The 21623-nt window shown below is 42.0% G+C and overlaps 1 long non-coding RNA gene across 1 annotated transcript in view; it reads left to right on the top strand.

Annotated features, from left to right (window-relative positions):
- Positions 1 to 21623, top strand: part of LOC129639420 (uncharacterized) — a 48234-nt gene that overhangs the window by 20632 nt on the left and 5979 nt on the right. The gene's annotated exons all lie outside the window — the stretch shown is intronic.

Below are 21623 nucleotides of genomic sequence, written 5' to 3'. Positions count from 1 at the left end.
GTAGTGTAAGGCTCACAAGAACGTCGTTTTTGATGGATCTGGACCAGTGATGTGGATGGATTGGTAGGTTTCACTGAGCTGCCTTCCTTTATATCCTAATGAGCTGGGGAGTCATCTGTGGCTGAGGCATCCTCAGGATTATTTCATTGGTCCTTTCTGCGTGATGTGAACACAAAGATTTTTAGAAGACAAGATGATTCCTAAGAAGAGAAGGGAGAAATACTAGAGGTCTTCTCTCTCTGTCTCGGGTTTCATACATATCCAGAAGTCATAGAGACGTGGATGATGGATACCTATTGAAGGAGGGATTCAGGTTACAATAGGTAGGTGAATAGACTCTAGGGGTCTGGATCTATGTTGTGTGCAGCCTATAGAATGCAGCAGGTGGAGAGTTCATAATTACCTGTATGACTGCCTGGAGTCTTGGGTTAATCCATATTTGATATCTGTGCTGTTTGCAGTGCCCTGCCTAGAGAAGAACTGATCATGTATACCTCGTCTACTCCTTCCCTGTCTTTGTAGAGTGAGGCTCACTGGGAACATGATTTTTGCTTGACCTTGGAGCAGTTCTATTGTTGGAGCCGCATGTGTCTCTTTGCTGGTTTCCATGATATCTTGAGGTTCCAGGGTGCCAGCCGGTTTGTAGGCATTTTGAGGGTGCTTCCAGTGCTTGAGTATTCCTAATCACATCAGCACCTACAGGTTAGATAATGGAATCGCAGATCCTAGTAGAAAAGGCACTAAAAGGAGTGAGCTTTTACCTAAGATACTTCATCCTGGTACAGATACACATAGGTCAGGTGATGAGGTCCTGCGAGAAGGGTGATCCACGTTTGTTAGTCGTGGGTCAACTTTTTCTAGGTGCATAGCTAAATGATTTGTGTAGTAACCACTTTAAGAACCTGTAATCAGATGCTTCCTGAGTAGAGTAACATGCAACAACATCACCATGACTGGTGTGCTGTGGACAATGGATGGGTGTGGGGCTCCAGATGATATTAGTCCAAGATATCAGGGAGGGCCAGGAAGCCACCTAGGTGTCAAACGTACCTCCATTATGATCTCAGTAGTCCCCATCTGAAAATGTGACAATGTATAATGTAGAGAATGGAAAAATTAATGCTACTAGAATCACATTCTCCTTGATTGTTGTGCATTTACCTGTGTTCACATATACCTCTAGATATGTGTAGACCAGGTGAACATATCCTCAAGGAGAGGAGATGCAGGTTGGATAACAGAGGATCAGTATTTTGATGGTAGTTGGATATATGTTTGTTGTAGCATCAGAATATGCATGATGAGCAGCAGTATGTGTGGTTGTTAGGGTGAATGGGCAAGTTCTCCTCATGCAGTCCTTCTGTGTGCTTTGCCCTTCGCAGACTGTTTGAGTTCACGTAGATGCTGTGTGAACCAGACCGTCTAGGTAGAGTATGGCTCACAAGAACATCTTTTGTGGTGGACTCTGGACCAGTGGTGTGTGTCGAGTCACAGGATTCCTTGAGCTGCCTGCCTTGAGGTCATAATGACCCTTGAGTCATCTGTGCCTCTACCATCTTCAATAAGATTTCATTCATCCTCTCCTCAGAATTTGACATGCAGAACTTAGAGATGTTAAAATCATAAGTATGAGGAGAAGAGAGACGTACAAGATGGTTTTCTTTCTCTAGGCCCTCGCACATCTAAAGTAAGTATAAAGTTTATTGAAGTGGATAACCGCTTAGTTTGGATAAGGGATTCATAAAATGTGTGGGTATACCCTCAGTGTGTGGAGGAATCTTGCATGGAGCCATCAGGATTCAGAAGCAAGTGATATGGAGGCTACTTGGAAGAGTATAATGGAATGGGTTTTTCCTACACAGTAAAGACTTTTGTGTGTCGTGCCCTACCCAGCCAGGTACTATTCATTTTTATAGTGTGTAAACAGTGCCTCCCTGAGTGAGTAAGTCTCTCCAGGAATGTTAATGTGGTGTTATTTGTGTTGTGGGAAGTTTGAGCTTGGAGTTCCAAGTGTCCTTAGCTCCCTCCAGAAAGTTATGAGTACCCTTATAACACCTGCATCTCTAAAATCTTATATATCACTTATGAATTCCATTTCTAAAGTTGAACAGGTACAGGTTATAAAGGAATAGGGTAATTCCTTTGAAATGAAGAGAGATCTGAAACACCTATTACTCTCATGGTCCTCATTCTTCTGAGTGTGTACAGTACGTTGAAGTAGTGAGGACAGTGTAGTGAAAGAGGGATGCAAGCTGGAGGGCTGTAGGTCACCATTTTCAAGTTCTATGCATAAATCTTGGGAGACATCCAAAGACTTGGTTGGAATAATGAGGAATGTCTCATTCAAGAATGTAAAGGGGAAAAGCAGGGTGACCACATTGAAGCCATGCTGTGTGCCATGCCCTGCCTACAGAAGTGTGTTGACTTCAACTACCTGTAAGCACAGCCTTCCTGGGTAGAGTACTGTGCACCTGGTTCATCATTACTGGTGGCCTTTGAACTAGGGGTGCGTGTGGGGCTCCAGGTGATATGACTCCAAGATGTCAGGTAAGACCTGGAAACCATAGAGATATCAAACATATGTTGATTATGATCTCCATAGTCCAGATCAGAAAATGTGCACATGTATACATTAGAGAATAGAAAGATAAGTGAAAATAGAATCACATTCATCTTGCTTGCTGATCTTTTCCCTTATGCTCACATGTTTTTTTCAGATACCTGTATGCCAGCTGAAGAGATTCTCCAGAAGAGATTATCAAAGAGAAGAAATGCAAATTGGATGACAGGGTGTCCAAGTTTTAAGGGAAATAGGAATATCTTTGTTGTAGAATCAGGATATGATGAGCAAAGTTATGTGTGGGCATGAGGGTTAAAGGGCAATCTTCCACATGAAAGCCCTGTTGTGTGCATTGCCCTGCCCAGACAGGCGCAGTTCATGTGGAATCAGTGTATTGTGCCGTGGATGGATAGAGTAAGGCTCACAAGAGCATCATTTTTGAAGGCTTCTGGACCAATGGTGGGGATGAGCTGCCTGTCTTTATACCATGATGACCCAGGGAGTCATCTGTGTCTTAGGTATCCTAAGATGACTTCATTGGTCCTATCTGCACAATGTTAACACAAAGAATTTTCAGAAGGCAAGATGATTCCTAAGAGGAGAAGAGAGAATGATTCCTAAGAGGAAAAGAGAGAAATACTAGAGGGTTTTTTTTTCCCCCTCTTTGTCTCAGTTTTCATACATTTTAAGTAGGCATACTGAAGTGGATGCTGGATATCAGGTGAAGTAGAGATGCAGGTTATAATCTGTGGGTGGATATTCTCATGGATATATCTTGCATGGAGCCATCAGGATGTGATGCAGACAGATCCTAAGTGCTTCAAAGACAGCCCAGAGTCTTGGGTTGATTAATCAGTGACAGCCCTGCTGTGTGCAATCCCCTGCCTAGACAGGTACTGATCTTGTAGTTCTCATGTAATCAGTATCTGTCTGGATAGAGTAAGGCTCCCGTGCAACATGGTTTGTGGTTGACCTAGGAAGAGTTCTATTGTTAGAGCTGCATATGTCCTTGGCTACTTGCCAGTGTGAGGGGGAAACTGGGTCTTGTTCACATGGGTGGGGCCATGCTCAGTAAATCTTTAATCCATAGGATTATACAGTTGAAGTGAGAAATAGAGTCAAGGGATTAGATCTGATAGACAAAGTGCCTGAAGAATTATAGACAGTGGTTCGTGACATTGTGGGATCCCCCAGTGGCTCAGACAGTAAAGCGTCTGCCTGCAATGCAGGAGACTTGGGTTCTATCCCTGGGTCAGGAAGATCCCCTGGAGAAGGAAATGGCAATCCACTCCAGTACTCTTGCCTGGACAATTCCATGAATGGAGGAGCCTGGTGGGCTACAGTCCATGGGGTTGCAAAGAGTTGGACACGACTGAGTGACTTCACTTTCTTTCATGCCATTGTATAGGAGGCTGGGATCAAGACCATCCCCAAGAAAAAGAAATACAAAAAGGCAAAATGGTTGCCCAAAGAGGCCATACAAATAGCTGTGAAAAGAAGAGAATTGAAAGGCAGAGGAGAAAAGGAAAAATATACCCATTAAAATGCAAAGTTCCAAAGAATAGAAAGGAGAGATAAGAAAACATTCTTCAGTAATCAATGCAAAGAAATAGAGGAAAACAATAGAATGGGGAAGACTAAAGATCTCTTCCAGAAAATTAGAGCTACCAAGGGAACATTTCATGCAAAGTTTGGCAGAATAAAGGATAGAAATGGTATGGACCTAACAGAAGGAGAAAATATTAAGAAGAGGTGGCAAAAATACACAGAACTGTACAAAAAAGATTTTCACAACCAGATAATCATGATGGTGTGATCATTCACCTAGAGCCAGACATCCTGGAATGTGAAGTCCAGTGGGCCTTAGGAAGCATCACTATGAACAAAGCTAGTGGAGGTGATGGAATTCCAGTTGAGCCATTTCAAATCCTAAAAGATAATGGTGTGAAAGTGTTTCACTCAACATTCCAGCAAATTTGAAAAACTCAGCAGTGGCCACAGGACTGGAAAAGGTCCGTTTTCATTCCAATCTCAAAGAAAGGCAATACCAAAGAATGCTCAAACTACTGCACAATTGCACTCATCTCACATGCTAGCAAAGTAATGCTCAAAATTCTCCAAGCCAGGCTTCAACCATATGTGAACTGTGAAGTTCCAGATGTTCAAGCTGGTTTTAGAAGAGGCAGAGGAACCAGAGATCAAATTGCCAACATGTGTCAGATCATAGAAAAAGCAAGAGAGTTCCAGAAAAACATCTATTTCTGCTTTATTGACTATGCCAAAGCCTTTGAGTGTGTGGATCAGAACAAACTGTGGAAAATCTGAAAAAGATGGAAATACCAGACCAACTGACCTGCCTCTTGAGAATTCTGTATGCAGGTCAGGAAGCAACAGTTAGATCTGGACATGGAACAGACTGGTTCCAAATCAGGAAAGAAGTACGTTAAGGCTGTGTATTGTCACCCTGCTTATTTAACTTATATGCAGAGCACATCATGATAAATGCTGGGCTGGATGAAGCACAAGCTGGAATCAAGATTGCCGGGAGAAATATCAATAACTCAGATGTGCAAATGACAGCACCCTTATGGCAGAAAGTGAAGAAGAACTAAAGAGCCTCTTGATGAAAATGAAAGAGGAGAATGAAAATGTTGGCTGAAAACTCAACATTCAGAAAACTAAGGTCATGGCACCTGGTCCCATCGCTTCATGGCAAATAGATGGGGAAACAATGGAAACAGTGAGAGCCTTTATTTTTTGGATGCTACAAAATCACTGCAGATGATAACTGCAGCCATGAAATTAAAAGACACTTGCTCCTTGGAAGAAAAGTTATGACCAATGTAGACAGGATATTAAAAAGCAGAGACATTACTTTGCTGACAGAGTTCCATCTAGTCAACACTATGGTTTTCCCAGTGGACATGTATGGATGTAACAGTTGGACTATAAAGAAATCTGAGCACTGAAGAATTGATGCTTTTGAACTGTGGTGTTGGAGAAGACTCTTGAGAGTCCCTTGGATTGCAAGGAGACCCAACCAGTCCATCCTAAAGGAAATCAGTCCATCCCAAGGAATTCATTGGAAGGACTGATGCTGAAGCTGAAACTCTAATATTCTGGCCACCTAATTCAAAGAACTGACTCATTGGAAAAGACCCTGATGCTGGGAAAGATTGAAAGGAGGAAGAGAAGGGGATGACAGAGGATGAGATGACTGGATGGCATCACCAACTCAATGGACATGAGTTTGAGTAAACTCCAGGAGTTGGTGATTGCAAGGGAGGCCTGGCATGCTGCAGTCCATGGGGTTGCAAAGAGTCAGACACAACTGAGCGACTAAACTGAACTGAACTTGCCAAAGTGTCATGAGGATCCAGAGAGCCATGTTGATTCTACTCATTTTAGGATATTTCCAGTGCTTGAATATTTCTAATATCATCTGCACCTACAGGTTAGAAATGGTAAGAAACTGTAAGAGAGTGAACTTTTTCCATAGTCCCCAATCTCTGTGCAGAAAAGCATGGGAAGTGCACTAAGGCATTCCTCCAGCTCTAGGCCATGCTGTATGCCATGCCCTGGCAACCCAGGTGCTGTTGACATAGACTCCCTGTAAATGTACCTGCGTGGGCAGAGTAAGGCTCACATGAACATCATTTGTGGTGGCGTCTGGACCAGTGATGTGCATGGAGTTGCAGGGGTCCTTGAGCTGCCTGCCTTGATGTCATAATGACCCTGGAGTGATCTGTGCCTCTAGCAACCTCGGGAAGTTGTCAGTGGTCCTCTCCTCAAAATGTGACCTCTGAGAATTTATAGAGGGTTAGATGATAGAAATGGGGAAAAGAGAGAAATACTAGATGTTTATCTTCCTCTGGTCCTCATACATCTAAAGGATGTATAAAGGGGAATGAAGGGGCAGTTCCTGAGGATGGATAAAGGATTCACAAGGTGGATGGATTTCCCTCAGTTTCTGGATATATTATGTACAGAGCTGTCAGGATGTGGAGGCAAGAGATATGGAAGATACTTGGGAGAGGATAAACGGGACTGGATTTTGCCTACACATTAAAGAATTCCTGTATGTAGTGCCCTACACAGACAGATATTGTACACTTTGACGATTTGTGAACAGTTCCCCTCTGGTGAATAAGACTCTCCAGGCACGTTGGTGTGGTGGTATTTGATCAGGTGAAGTTTTGAGTATGGAGCTCTTAGCGTCCTTAGCTCCCTCCAGAAAGTTAAGAGCAACCTTAAAACACAGGATTCTGAAGTATTCAGTATGACCTATGAGTTCCATATATAACAGTTGAATAGGTACAGGTTAGAAAAGAGAAGGGTACTTGCTTCCAAACAAAGAGAAATCTGAAAAACTTTTATCATTCTGGATCCTCATCCTTCTGAATGTGTACAGTATGTAGAAACAGTGAGAATGGTCTAGTGAGGGAAGGAAGCAAGTTGGATGGCTGTGGGTCAACATTTTCAATTTCTATTCATAAATTTGGTGAGGTCCAAGGATGTGGCAAGAGTACTGAGAAATGTTTCATTTGAGAGTGTGAAGTGGGCAAGCAGGGCCTCCACCTTGAGGACATACTGTGTGCCATGACCCACCTAGAGAGGTAAGTACTGTGCAACTGGATGTTTATTACAGGTAGCCTTTGGACCAGGGTTCGAAAACATAGAAAACATGAGGAAAACATGAGACAGATGAAAACCATGTTGGTGGGCCATGGGTCAAGCTTTTCTATGTCCATAGCAAAATGATGGGTGTAGTCATCATTTAAAGAAGTGTAAACAGGGCCTTCTTGGGTAGAGTAACGTGCCACTGCATCATCAAGACTGGTGGCCTTGAACAATGGATGGGTGTGGGGCTCCAGGTGATTGTATTCCAAGATACCAGGGAGGCTCTGAAAGACACAGAGGTGTCAAACATACATTGACTATGATTTTGGTAGTTCAGATCTGAAAATGTGACCATGTATAAAGTAGAGAATGGAAAGATAAATGCTAGTAGAATCACTTCCACATTGCTTGCTAATAATTTACCCTATTTTCACATATTTCTCCAGGTACCTGTAGACCAACTGAAGAGATTCTGAAGGAGAAGCAATGCAATTTGTATGAGATTGTGCCCATGTTTGAAAGGGAAATCGGTAGATATTTGTTGTACCATCAAGGTATGAGGAGCAATGATGTGTGTGTGTCAATGTCAATGAGCAGTCCTCCACCTGGAAGCCCTGCTGTGTGCAGTGCCCTGTCCAGACAGGTGCAGTTCATGTAGAATCGCTGTACTGTGCTGCAGCTAGATAGTGTAAATCTCACAAGAACACCATTTGTGGTGGCTTCTGGACCAGTGATGTGAATGGAGTTACAGGTTTCACTGAGCTGCCTGTCCTAATGACATGGAGCTCACACATCCTAGGATGATTTCATTGGTCTGATCCACACCATGTGACCATAAAGATTTTTCAGGAAGCTAGATGATTTCTAAGAGGAGAAGAGAGAAATACTGGGGGAGTTTATTTCTGTCTCTAAGTTTTTGTGTATCTCAAGTAGGCATAATGAAGTAGACGGTGGATATCTAGTGAAGGAGAGATGCATCGTACAATCAGTGGATAGATATTCTCTTGGGGTCTGGATATATCTTGCATGAAGACATTACTATGTGATGCAGAGGGATCATAGCTGCTTCTAATACAGCTCAGTTCTTGGGTTGAGGGATCAGTAACAGCCCAGCTGTGTGAAATACCCTGCCTTGACAGGGGCTGTCTTGTACATCTCATGTAATCAGTATCTGTGTGGGTTGAATAAGGCTCACAAGGAATATAATTTGTGGTTGACAATGGAGCAGTTCTAGTGTTGGAGCTGCATATGTCCCCTTCGGTACTTTCCAAGATATCGTGAAGGTACAGGGAGCCATGTGGAATCTAGGCCTTTGAGGATGCTTCCGGTGCTTGAATATTTCTAATATCATCTACCTACAGGGTAGATAAGGGAAGAAATTACAAGAGAGTGAGCTTCTTTCTATGATTCTCATATCTGTTCAGATACACATAGAAGGTGACATCTTCAAAGAACTGGGATGCAAATTTGAGGGCAGTGGGACAACTTTTTCAACACTTAAAATTAAATCTTCAGTGCAGGAATCAAGGTATGGTGGGAAGACTCAAGAAAATTGAAGAAGAGCCTGGAAAGTGCACTAAGCAGGTCATTTTCGAGGCCAAGCTGTATGCCATGCCCTGCTCATCCAGGTGCTGTTGACATAGATTTCTTGTAAGCGCATCTGCCTAGGCAGACTAAGGCTCACAAGAAGATCTTTTGTGGTGGCATCTGGACCAGTGATGTGCATGGACTTGCATGGGGTCCTTGAGCTTCCTGTCTTGATGTCATAATGACCCTGGAGTCATCTGTGCCTCTAGCATCCTCGAGAAGATGTCAGTGGTCCTCTCCTCACAATGAGAACCCCAAGAGTTTACAGAAGATAAGATGATATATATGAGGAGAATATAGAAATCTAAGATTCTTTTCTATCTCTGATCCTCCTACATCTGAAGTAAGTATAAAGGGATCGAAAGGGACAGTGCCTGAGAATGGGAAAGAATGCAAAACTGGGTGGATAGTCCTTTGGTGTATGGATATATCATGCAGAGAGCCATCAGGATGTGGAAGCAAGAGATACGGAAGCTAAATAGAAGATGATGAAGGGGACTGGGGTGTGCCTATGCATTACAGATTTTTTGTGTTTAGTGCCCTACCCCTATAGATACCAGAGAAGGCAATGGCACCCCACTCCAGTACTCTTGCCTGGAAAATCCCATGGACGGAGGAGCCTGGTGGGCTGCAGTCCATGGGGGTCGCTAAGAGTTGGACATGACAGAGCGACTTCCCTTTCACTTTCCACTTTCATACATTGGAGAAGGAAATGGCAACCCACTCCAGTGTTCTTGCCTGGAGAATCCCAGGGATGGGGGAGCCTGGTGGGCTGCCATCTCTGGGGTCACACAGAGTCAGACATGACTGAAGTGACTTAGCAGCAGCAGCATACAGGTACTGTTCACTTTGACAATGTGTGAACACTGCCTGTCTAGGTGAATTAGAGTCTCCAGGCACATTGGTGTGGTGGTGTTTGTGTTCAGTGCAGTTTTGAGTGTGGAGCTCCAATGACCTTAACGCTCTTCAGAAAGTTATAAGCACCTTTAAAACTTTAACTGAGCTTCCAAAATCTTCAGAATGACTTTGGGGCTCCAATTCTAAAAGTTTAACAGGAACTTATAGAAAAGAGAAGGCTAATTCCACTGAAATGAACAGAAATTTGAAACACCTGTTTCTCTCTGGGTCCTCATCCTTCTGACTGTGTACAGTATGTTTAGTAGTAAGGAAAGTCTCAAGAGGGAGGGATGAAAGTTTCAGGGTCCCAGGTCATCATTTTCTATGCATAAATCTTGGGTGAGATTCAAGGATGTGGTAGGAGTAATGAGGAATGATTCATTTAAGAGTGTGAAGGGGACCAGCAGGGCCTCCACCTTGAGGCAATGCATTGTGCAGTGTCCCACCATGAGAGGTACTATTGACTTAAGCCAGTAAACAGAGCTATCCTGGTTAGAGTAATGTGCAACTGGTTCATCAGAGCTGGTGGCCTTTGGACCAAAGGAGGCTATGGGACTCCAAGTGATATTCCTCCAAGATATCAGGAAGGTGCTGGAAGCCACAGAGATGTCCAAATATGTTCATTATGATTTCAGTAGTCCAGATCTGAAAACCTGCCCATGTATAAAGTAGATTATAGAAACATAAATCTTTATAGAGTCACACTCATCTTGCTTGGTGATCATTTCTCTTATGCTCATATATTGCCTCACATACCTGTGGACCAACTGAAGATTTTCTCAAGAAGAGGGGATGCAAACTGGATGACAGTGTGTCCATGATTTAAAGGATAACTGGTAAATATTTGTTGTAGCATCAGGATATGATGATGAAAATCATGTGTGGGTGTGAGGGTAAAGGGCAATCCTCTGCCTAGAAGCCATGCTGTGTGCAGTGCCCTACCCAGCCAGGTGCAGTTCATGTAGAATCGGTGTACTGTGCCCCGGATGGGTAGCGTAAGGCTCACAAGAACATCATTTGTGGTGTCTTCTGGACCAGTGATGTGGATGGATTTGCAGGTTTCACTGAGCTACCTGCCTCGGTATCATAATGATCTGGGGAGTCACCTGTGGCTCAGGCATCATCAGGATGATTTCCTTGGTCTGTCCTGACAATAGGATCACAAAGATTTTTCAGAAGGTAAGATAATTCCTTAGAGGAGATGTGAAGAATACTAATAGAGGATTTCTCCCTCTCTCACACACACACTCTCTGTCACTCTCTCTTTCTGTCTGTGTGTGTCTGTTCATGTCAGATTTCGTACATATCAAGAAGGCACAGAGAAGTAGATGTTCGCCATTGAGAGAAGGAGATATTCAGGTTGCAATCAATGGGTGGATATTCTCTATGGGTCAGGGCATATCTCGAGTGCAGCCTATTGTATACGTTGGGTGAGAGATCATACATGCTTCTAAGATAGTCCAGGGTCTTGACTAGATTGATGAGAGACAGCCCTGCTGTGAGCAATACCCTGCCTAGACAGGTACTGATCCTGTAGACCTCGTGTAATCAGCATAAAATAAGGCTACAAGGAATGAGATTTGTGGTTGACATTAGAGCAGTTCTAGTGCTGGAGCTATATGTGGCCATCTGACACTTGCCATGGTATCTTGAAGGTCCAGGGAACCTGCTGCATTAGGCATTTTGAGGATGCTTCCAGTGTTTGAATATTCCTATGAACATTAGCACCTAGGGCTTAACAATGGAAATGCAGTTCCTATAAAGAAACGAAGGAAAGGGAGTAAGCCTTTACTCATGGAACCTTATCCTGGTGCAGATACATGGAGAACAAATGATGACATCTTTAGAGAGGTGTGTGATCCATGTTTGAGTGTAGTGGGTCAACTTTTTCTAGGTCCAGAGATAAATCTTGGGTGCAGTCATCAAGGTATGGCACTCAGAGGGAAGGAAACCACTGCAGTGTGGAATGTGGTGCCTGAAGAGGTTTTCCACCATGAGGCCATGGTGTGTGTTGTGCCCTGCCCAGATAGGCACTATTCACATAAACTAGATGTACATAGCACCTTTCTGGGTTGTGTAATGTGCAACAGGAGTATGACCTGTGGTGGCCTCTGGAGTACTCTTGAATGTGGGGCTGCTCGTGACTCTATGCTCTCTTCCATAAATTCAGGAGTACTGTAGGAGCCATGAGGATATCTGTCATGTGACTATTATTTCCATGGTCCACTCTGAAATACTGAAATCTGATAACCTGGGAAATGTAAGGATATTTCTCAGTAGTTTAGTGTAGAACTGGAACATGCTGAATATCTCCAGGATTTCTATGTTCTCATGGTGTACAGAGAGCTTGTGAGGAAGTTCCAAAAGGGAGTAGGATGAAAATTGAAGGGCAGTGAGATAACATGTTTTAGGAGCATAGAATATCTTGTGTACACTCATAGGGATGTAGTGGGTAGGGTTCTCAAAGCTCTGTGAGATATTGAGAGGGTCACAAGGCATGTCCTTAGCCTTGGAGACTTGCTGTGTGCAGCACCTTCCCCATTCAGGTGCTGTTCACTTAGACTCCCAGTGAATGGCCTGCCTGTGTAGAGTAAGGCTCACAATAGCATTGTTTGTGCTGGCCTCTGAACCAGTGACCTGGATGGAGTTGCTGGTGTCCCTGAGCTCCTGCCTTGATGTCATAATGATGCTGGTGTCATTTGTGGCTCTAGAATCCTTGGGAAGATGTTTTCCCCTCACAAAGTGAACACAGAGAATTTACAGAGGGTAAGGCAGTGGCTGTGGGGGGCAGGAGGGCTGAGAGGAGCTACTTCATGTTCAAGGTCAGGAGGGGCGGCAGTGAGGAGATACCCCTCATCCAAGGTAAGGGGCAGTGGCTGCGCTTTGCTGGAGCAGCCGTGAAGAGATACCTGGCGTTCAAGGTAAGAGAAACCCAGATAAGACAATAGGTATTGCAAGGGGGCATCAGAGGGCAGACACACTGAAACTATAATCACAGAAAACTAGTCAAACTAATTACATGGACTTGTCTAACTCAATGAAAATAAGCCATGCCATGTGGGGCCACCCAAGATGGATGGGTCATGGTGGAGAGTTCTGACAGAATGTGTCAGAAGGGAATGGCAAACCACTTCAGTATTCTTGCCTTGAGAACCCCATCAACAGTATGAAAAGGCAAAATGATAGGATACTGAAAGAGGCACTCCCCGGGTCAGTAGGTGCCCTATTGGGCATGCTACTGGAGATGAGTGGAGAAATAACTCCAGAAAGAATGAAGGGATGGAGCCAAAGCAAAAACAATATCTGGTTGTGGACGTGACTGGTGATAGAAGCAAGGTCCTATGCTGTAAAGAGCAATATTGCACAGGAACCTGGAATGTTAGGTCCATGAATCAAGGCAAATTGGAAGTGGTCAAACAGGAGATGGCAAGAGTGAATGTCGACATTTTAGGAATCAGGAACTAAAATGGACTGGAATGTGTGAATTTAACTCAGATGACCATTATATCTACTACTGTGGGCAGGAATCCTTTGGAGGAAATGGAGTAGCCATCATGGTCAACAAGAGTCTGAAATGCAGTACTTGGATGCAATCTCAAAAACGACAGACACATCTCTATTCATTTCCAAGGCAAACCATTCAATATCACAGTAATCCAAATCTATGCCCCAACCAGTAACGCTAAAGAAGCTGAAGTTGAATGGTTCTATGAAGACCTACAAGACCTTTTTGAACTAACACCCAAAAAAGATGTCCTTTTCATTATAGGGGACTGGAATACAAAAGTAGGAAGTCTTTTCACCTTGCTAATAGTTTCCTTTGATGTGCAGAAGCTTTTAAGGTTAGTTAGGTCCCATTTGTTTATTTTTGCTTTTATTTCCAATATTCTGGGAGGTGGGTCATAGAGGATCCTGCTGTGATGTATGTCAGAGAGTGTTTTGCCTATGTTCTCCTCTAGGAGTTTTATAGTTTCTGGTCTTACGTTGAGATCTTTAATCCATTTTGAGTTTATTTTTGTGTATGGTGTTAGAAAGTGTTCTAGTTTCATTCTTTTACAAGTGGCTGACCAGATTTCCCAGCACCACTTGTTAAAGAGATTGTCTTTAATCCATTGTATATTCTTGCCTCCTTTGTCAAAGATAAGGTGTCCATATGTGCGTGCATTTATCTCTGGGCTTTCTATTTTGTTCCATTGATCTATATTTCTGTCTTTGTGCCAGTACCCTACTGTCTTGATAACTGTGGCTTTGTAGTAGAGCCTGAAGTTGGGTAGGTTGATTCCTCCAGTTCCATTCTTCTTTCTCAAGATTGCTTTGGCTATTTGAGGTTTTTTGTATTTCCATACAAATTGTGAAATTATTTGTTCTAGCTCTGTGAAGAATGCTGTTGGTAGCTTGATAGGGATTGCATTGAATCTATAGATTGCTTTGGGTAGTATACTCATTTTCACTATATTGATTCTTCCAATCCATGGAACATGGTATATTTCTCAATCTGTTAGTGTCCTCTTTGATTTCTTTCACCAGTGTTTTATACTTTTCTATATATAGGTCTTTAGTTTCTTTAGGTTCGATGCACGATACTGGATGCTTGGGGCTGGTGCACTGGGACGACCCAGAGGGATGGAATGGGGAGGGAGGAGGGAGGAGGGTTCAGGATGGGGAACACATGTATAACTGTGGTGGATTCATTTTGATATTTGGCAAAACTAATACAATTATGTAAAGTTTAAAAATAAAATTAAAAAAAAATAAATACTACTTACCTAAACAAACAAACAAACAACAACAACAACAACAAAAAGTAGGAAGTCAAAAAACACCTGGAGTAACAGGCAAATTTGGCCTTGGAATACAGAATGAAGCATGGCAAAGGCTAATAGAATTTTGCCAAGAGAATGCACTGGTCATAGCAAACACCCTCTTCCAAAAAAAAATATGCATTATAAAAGCAGCCCATACATGTACCAGTTTTTGGATACTAATGACAGCCTTGTTTATCCCCTTTGAATCAGCAGACACCATGGATTATATTCTTTTTTCCCTTCAGTAGTTTAGCAGTTTGTATGTACAGAGAAAACGGACTTACAAAAACTTGCAGCAGTAGTTTGTTCTTGCTTTTAAACTTTTTGGTTTAGTTTATGGATGCATGAAGTAAGGGAGTGAATCAGTTTCTTGTTTCTTTTTTTTTTCACCTTTTAAACAAAAAAAATTCTTAAAAATATTTTAATGCATTCTTTTGAAGAGATAGATGTTTGGTACATTTATGGCTCCCAGAGCATATATTCAATTGGTGCATGTCGTAGAAGGGGAAATTGGAAATTAAATGGAACTATATGACTTTGGTCATGTCAATCTGTAAGACACATCAGTAAAAGGGTATTATGCTCTGTTTTTTGTTTTTGTTTTTGCTTTGTTTTTCTGTTGTGGCATTTTTCTGTTTTGTTTTGTTTTTTTTGGTGATGTGGCTTACATGCAATAGTTTCTTTTTTGGGGACATATTTCTGCCAATTAAAGACTAGAAGGGCACAAAAAAAATTTTAATACCATAGAGAAGATGCATAAAAATATCTTCTGATGTTTTGTAGCCATAACTAAATTATGGTTAAAAATGTGCACTATTGTGAAAAGGAGCAAAGTAGGTTTGGGTTTTTTTTTGTTTGTTTGTTTGTTTCTTTTACTTTGTTTTTTAAGAGATTAAAATGTTTCTGGATAAGGAGTAGCTTCTCCAAAGTGTCCATCATTCTGTGTAGAAGCTTAAATATGTAATGTAACCAAACTCCAGTATTAAAATCTCTCATGTTATTTTTCTTTATACAAAGCAAGATAACGGCATATAACACTGCCATTACATGGCAAAATGTTTGCTACCTTAGTTTAAAAACAATCTTTAAAACAGAAGACTTGCTTCAAGGTGTTCTTAAATAGCAGTGATTCAAAAATTTTTAAAAAGGTATAATTGCACTAACCTCCCGGCTGCTCTGATTCTGTGTTTGTGGTACTTGTGACTACATTTTCTCAAATATAGATAGATTTAAGCTGCTATGTTTTGTTTTGTTTTTTTTTAGTAATCACTACTATATCATGTCTTTTACTCTGTTTATAATATCATGTATTTTCTTAAAGGTATAGGTATCAGATCAAACCTCTTGTGCTCATGCAACTAAAAGCTAAAATATACAGAATTTACAAATGATAGCATGGGGCTATGTTTATATGCGTGATTAACAAGGTTTGTCATGATCAATGTAATAATTCAGAAGTGTCAGTTTTGAAGAGAATAGTTGTCAAATTTAATATCACAAAAATTTTAATTAAGGAATATCATTTATTATCAAGCTTAGCAATTTATAACACTATTTCTGTCACTAATTATTTGAAGCTTTTACTGCTAAAATTTTAACCTATGTTTTAAGTAGAAACTGATTTAACCCTAGTAATGCAGCTTTGATTTTCAGCATTTGTTGTTTTGCTATTTTTACAAAACAGCATTGATTGAAGCAAGTCTTGGTTTTACTAAGGTAGGATAGCATTTGCTATTGGTAAAGAGAATAAATACACTTAATTTCACAATACATTGTTACATGTACCCCAGTTGTTGTTAGTGGGGTCTAAGATACTGTAATAATATTTTTTAAAATTTACATCCAGAGAGGCAGTCATTCATGATAGTTTTGTGCCAGCTGTTTTTAGGGTTTTGGATCACATTATAGATATTTAGAACTATTACCCTGTGACTTACGTAGGAAACCTAATATGCTGAGTATCTGGCACTTGAAATCCTGCTTTTATTGCTGGAGGTCCACATCTGTGGTTGACCTCTGTTGTTGTTTTAAAAAAAATAAATTAAAATTTAAAAATCTGTGCAAAAAAAAAAATGATAAGACTCTACACATGGACATCACCAGATGGTCAACACTGAAATCAGATTGATCATATTCTTTGCAGCCAAAGATGGAGAAACTTTATGCAGTCAGCAAAAACAAGACTGGGAGCTGACTGTGGTTCAGATCATGAACTCCTTATTGCCAAATTCAGACTTAAGTTGAAGAAAGTAGGGAAAACCACTAGACCATTCAGGTATGACCTAAATCAAATCCCTTATGATTATACAGTGGAAGTGAGAAATAGATTTAAGGGACTAGATTTAATAGATAGAGTGCCTGATGAACTATGGACTGGGGTTCATGACATTGTACAGGAGACAGGGATCAAGACCATCCCCACGGAAAAGAAATGCAAAAACGCAAAATGGCTGTCTGGGGAGGCCTTACAAATAGCTGTGAAAAGAAGAGAAGCAAAAAGCAAAGGAGAAAAGGAAAGATACAAGCATCTGAATGCAGAGTTCCAAAGAATAGCAAGGAGAGATAAGAAAGACTTCCTCAGTGATCAATGCAAAGAAGTATAGGAAAACAACAGAATGGGGAAAACTAGAAATCTCTTCAAGAAAATTAAGAGATACCAAGAGAACATTTCATGCAAAGATGGGCTCGATAAAGGACAGAAATGTTATGGACCTAACTGAAGCAGAAGATATTAAAAAGAGATGGCAAGAATACACAGAACTGTACAAAAAAGGTCTTCACGACCCAGATAATCAGGATGGTGTGGTCACTGACCTAGAGCCAGACATCCTGGAATGTGAAGTCAAGTGGGCCTTAGAAAGCATCACTAAGAACAAAGCTAGTGAAGGTGATGGAATTCCAGTTGAGCTATTTCAAATCCTGAAAGATGATGCTGTGAAAGTGCTGCACTCAATATGCCAGCAAATTTGGAAAACTCAGCAGTGGCCACAGGACTGGGAAAGGTCAGTTTCCATTCCATTCCCAAAGAAAGGCAATGCCAAAGAATGCTCAAACTACCACACAATTGCACTCATCTCACATGCTAGTAAAGTAATGCTCAAAATTCTCCAAGCCAAGCTTCAGGAATACATGAACAGTGAACTCCCAAATGTTCAAGCTGGTTTTAGAAGAGGCAGAGGGACAAGAGATCAAATTACCAACATCTGCTGAATCATCAAAAAAGCAAGACAGTTCCAGAAAAACATCTATTTCTGCTTTATTGACTATGCCAAAGCCTTTGACTCTGTGGATCACAATTAACTGTGGAAAATTCTGAAAGAGATGGGGCTACCAGACCACCTGACCTGCCTCTTGAGAAACCTGTATGCAGGTCAGGAAGCAACAGTTAGAACTGAACATAGAACAACAGACTGGTTCCAAATAGGAAAAGGAGTACGTCAAGGTGGTATATTGTCACCCTGCTTATTTAACTTATATGCAGATTGCATCATGAGAAACCCTGGGCTGGAAGAAGCAGAGGCTGGAATCAAGATTGACAGGAGAAATGTCAATAACCTCAGATATGCAGATGACACCACCCTTAATACAGAAAGTGAAGAGGAACTAAAAAGTCTCTTGATGAAAGTGAAAGAGTAGAATGAAAGCATTGGCTTAAAGCTCAACATTCAGAAATCTAAGAACGTGGCATCTGGTCCCATCACTTCATGGGAAATAGATGGGGAAACAGTGGAAACAGTGTCAGACTTTAGTTTTGGGGGCTCCAAAATCACTGCAGATGGTGATTGCAGCCATGAAATTAAAAGACACTTACTCCTTGGAAGGAAAGTTATGACCAACCTAGATGGCATATTCAAAAGCAGAGACATTACTTTGCCAACAAAGGTCCGTCTAGTCAAGGCTATGTATTTTCCAGTGGTCATGTATGGATGTGAGAGTTGGACTGTGAAGAAAGCTGAGCACCAAAGAACTGATGCTTTTTGAACTGTGTTGTTGGAGAAGACTCTTGAGAGTCCCTTGGACTTCAATGAGATCCAACCAGTCCATTCTAAAGGAGATCAGTCCTGGGTGTTCTTTGGAAGGAATGATGCTGAAGCTGAAACTCCAGTACTTTGGCCACCTCATGCGAAGAGTTGACTCATTGGAAAAGACTCTGATGCTGGGAGGGATTGGGGGCAGGAGGAGAAGGGGACGACAGAGGATGACTGACTCGATGGACGTGAGTTTGAGTGAACTCCAGGAGTTGGTGATGGACAGGGAGGCCTGCCATGGTGCAATTCATGGGGTCGCAAAGAGTCGGACACGACTGAATGACTGAAGACTGTACTGAAGGTGATACCTTGGAGAAGGAAATGGCAACCCACTCCAGTACTCTTGCCTGGAACATCCCATGAACGAAGGACCCTCATAGGCTACAGTCCATGGGGTCACAAAGAGTTGGACACGACTGAGCGATGACACACAAGGTGATACCAATGAGGAGAAGAGAGAAATAAAAAATGTCTTTCATTCTCTGGTCCTCATTCATCTGAAGTAAGTATAAAGTGTAGTGAAGAGGACAGTCCCTGAGGATGGACAAAGGATTCACAAGGTGGGTGGATATTCACACAGTGTCTGGATATATCTTGCATGGAGCCATCAGGATTTGCCGGCAAGAAATATGGAAGCTATTTGGAAGAGTGTAATGGGGACTGGGATATGCCTAGACATTAAATGTTTCTGTGTCTGGTACCCTATGCAGACAGGTGTGGTTGGCTTTATCAATGTGTGAACAGTATCTGTCTGGGTGTGTAAGACTCTCCAGGAATGTTGGTGGAGTGTTATTTGTGTCCGGTGCAATTTTGAGTATGGCGCTCTAAATGTCCTTAGGTCCCTCCAGAAATTTAGAAGCAGCCTTAAAACACGAGACTCTGAAATATTCAGTATGACTTACGAGTTCCATTTCTAAAAGTTGAGTAGGTACAGGTTATAAGAGAAAAGGGAAAAAAAATAAAAATTGAGTATTACCAAAAAAAAAAAAAAAAGGTACTTCCTTTGAAAGGAAGGGTGACCTGAAACATATTTTTCTCTCTGGGTTCTCATCCTTCTGAGGGTGTACTGTACGTGGAAATAGTAAGGATGCTGTAGTGAGGGAAGGGGGCATGTTGGAGGGCAGCAGGTCACCATTTTCATGTTCTATGAATAAATTGGGCGAGGTCCAAGGATGTGGCAGGTGTAATTAGGAATGTTTCATTTGAGAGTGTGAAGTGGACAAGCAGGGCCTCCACCTTGAGGCCATAACGTGTGCCGTGACCCGCCTAGAGAGGTAAGTACTGTGCAACTGGTTCTTTTTTAATGGTGGCCTTTGGACCAGGGTTTAAAAACATAGGAAGCATGAGGAAAGCCTGAGAGAGATGAAGACCACGTTGGTTGGCCATGGGCCAACCTTTTCTAAGTCTATAGCTAAATGTTCTTTAAGTCATCACTTAAAGAAATGTAAACAGGGCTTTCCTGGGTAGAGTAATGTGCTACTGCATCATCATGACTGGTGGTCTTGAATAATGGATGGGTTTGAGGGCTCCAGGTTATATTATTCCAAGATATCAGGGAAGCTCTGGAAACTACAGAGCTGTCAAATATACCTTTGTTATGATCTCAGTAGTCAGATCTGAAAAGGTAATGATGTATAGATGTAGAGTATGGAAAGATAAATGCTAGTAGGATCACATTCAACTTGCTTGCTGATCATTTATGCTATGTTCACATATTTCCCAGATACCTTTAGACCAGCTGAAGAGATTCTGAAGGAGAAGTAATGTGACTTGGATGAGATGTGTCCATGTTTTAAAGGGAAATTATTCAATATTTGTTGTAGCATCAGGATGTGATGAGCAAAGGTATGTGTGGGTGTGAGTCAATGGGAAATTCTCCACCTGGAAGTCCTGCTGTGTGCAGTGCCCTGCCCAGACAGGTGCAGTTCATGTAGAATCGGTGTACTGTGCTGCAGCTGGGTAGAGTAAGGCTCACAAGAACATCGTTTGTGGTGGTGTCTGGACCAGTGATGTGTGTGTGCAGTTGAAGGTGGCCTTGAGCTGCCTGCCTTGATGTAATAAAGACCCTGGAGTTATCCATGCCTCTAGCATCCTCGGGAAGATGTCAGTGGTCCTCTCCTCACAATGTGAACCCCGAGAGGTTACAGAGGGTAAGATGATATGTATGAGAATAATGTAGAACTCCAAGACTCTTTTCTATCTCTGATCCTCCTACATCTGAAGTAAGTATAAAGGGGATCGAAAGTGACAGTCCCTGAGGAGGGAAAAAGGATTCAAATGTGGGTGGATATTCCTCGGTGACTGGATATATCATGCATAGAGCCATAAGGATGTGGAGGCAAGAGATACGAAAGCTAAATGGAAGAGGATGATGGGGACTGGGGTGTGCCTATACATTACAGATTTCTTGTGTTTAGTGCCCCGCCCATACAGCTACTGTTCCCTTTGACAATGTGTAAACACTGCTTGTTTAGGTGAGTTAGATTCTCCAGGCACATTGGTGTGGTGTTATTTGTGTTCAGTGAAGTTTTGAGTGTGGAGCTCCAATGTCCTTAGCTCCCTCCAGAACGTTTAGGAGCATCTGTAAAACTTTAACACAGCCTCTGAAATCCTCTGTATGACATAAGGTTTCCAATTCTAAAAGTTTAACACTGTTAGAAAAGGGAAGGTTATTTCCACTGAAATGAAGAGGGATCTGAAACACTTATTTCTCTCCTGGTCCTCATCCTTCCAAATGTGTGCACTGTGAACTGCAGTGAGGACAGTATCGTGAGGGAGGGATGCAAGTTGCAGGGTCTAGGGCACCATTTTCAAGTTCTGTGCATTAAGTCTTGAGTGAAGTTCAAGGACGTGGAGTACTTGGAGTACTGGAGTACTCCTAGGAGTACTGAGGAATGATAATTATTTAAGAGTGTGAAGTGGACCAGCAGGGATTCCAATTTGAGGCCATACGTTGTGCAGTTTCCCACCGTGAGAGTTGCTATTGACTTCAGCTACCGGTAAACAGAGCTTTCCTGGTTTGAGTACTGTACAGCTGGTTCATCATTACTCTTGGCCTTTGGACCAAGGGTGAGTCTGGGACTCCCAAGTGATATTCCTCTAAGATGTCAAGGAAGCACTTGAGGC

Source organism: Bubalus kerabau, chromosome X (assembly GCF_029407905.1).
Source record: "Bubalus kerabau isolate K-KA32 ecotype Philippines breed swamp buffalo chromosome X, PCC_UOA_SB_1v2, whole genome shotgun sequence".
Lineage (NCBI taxonomy): Eukaryota > Metazoa > Chordata > Mammalia > Artiodactyla > Bovidae > Bubalus > Bubalus kerabau.
This window is presented reverse-complemented; position numbering and strand designations above follow the sequence as displayed.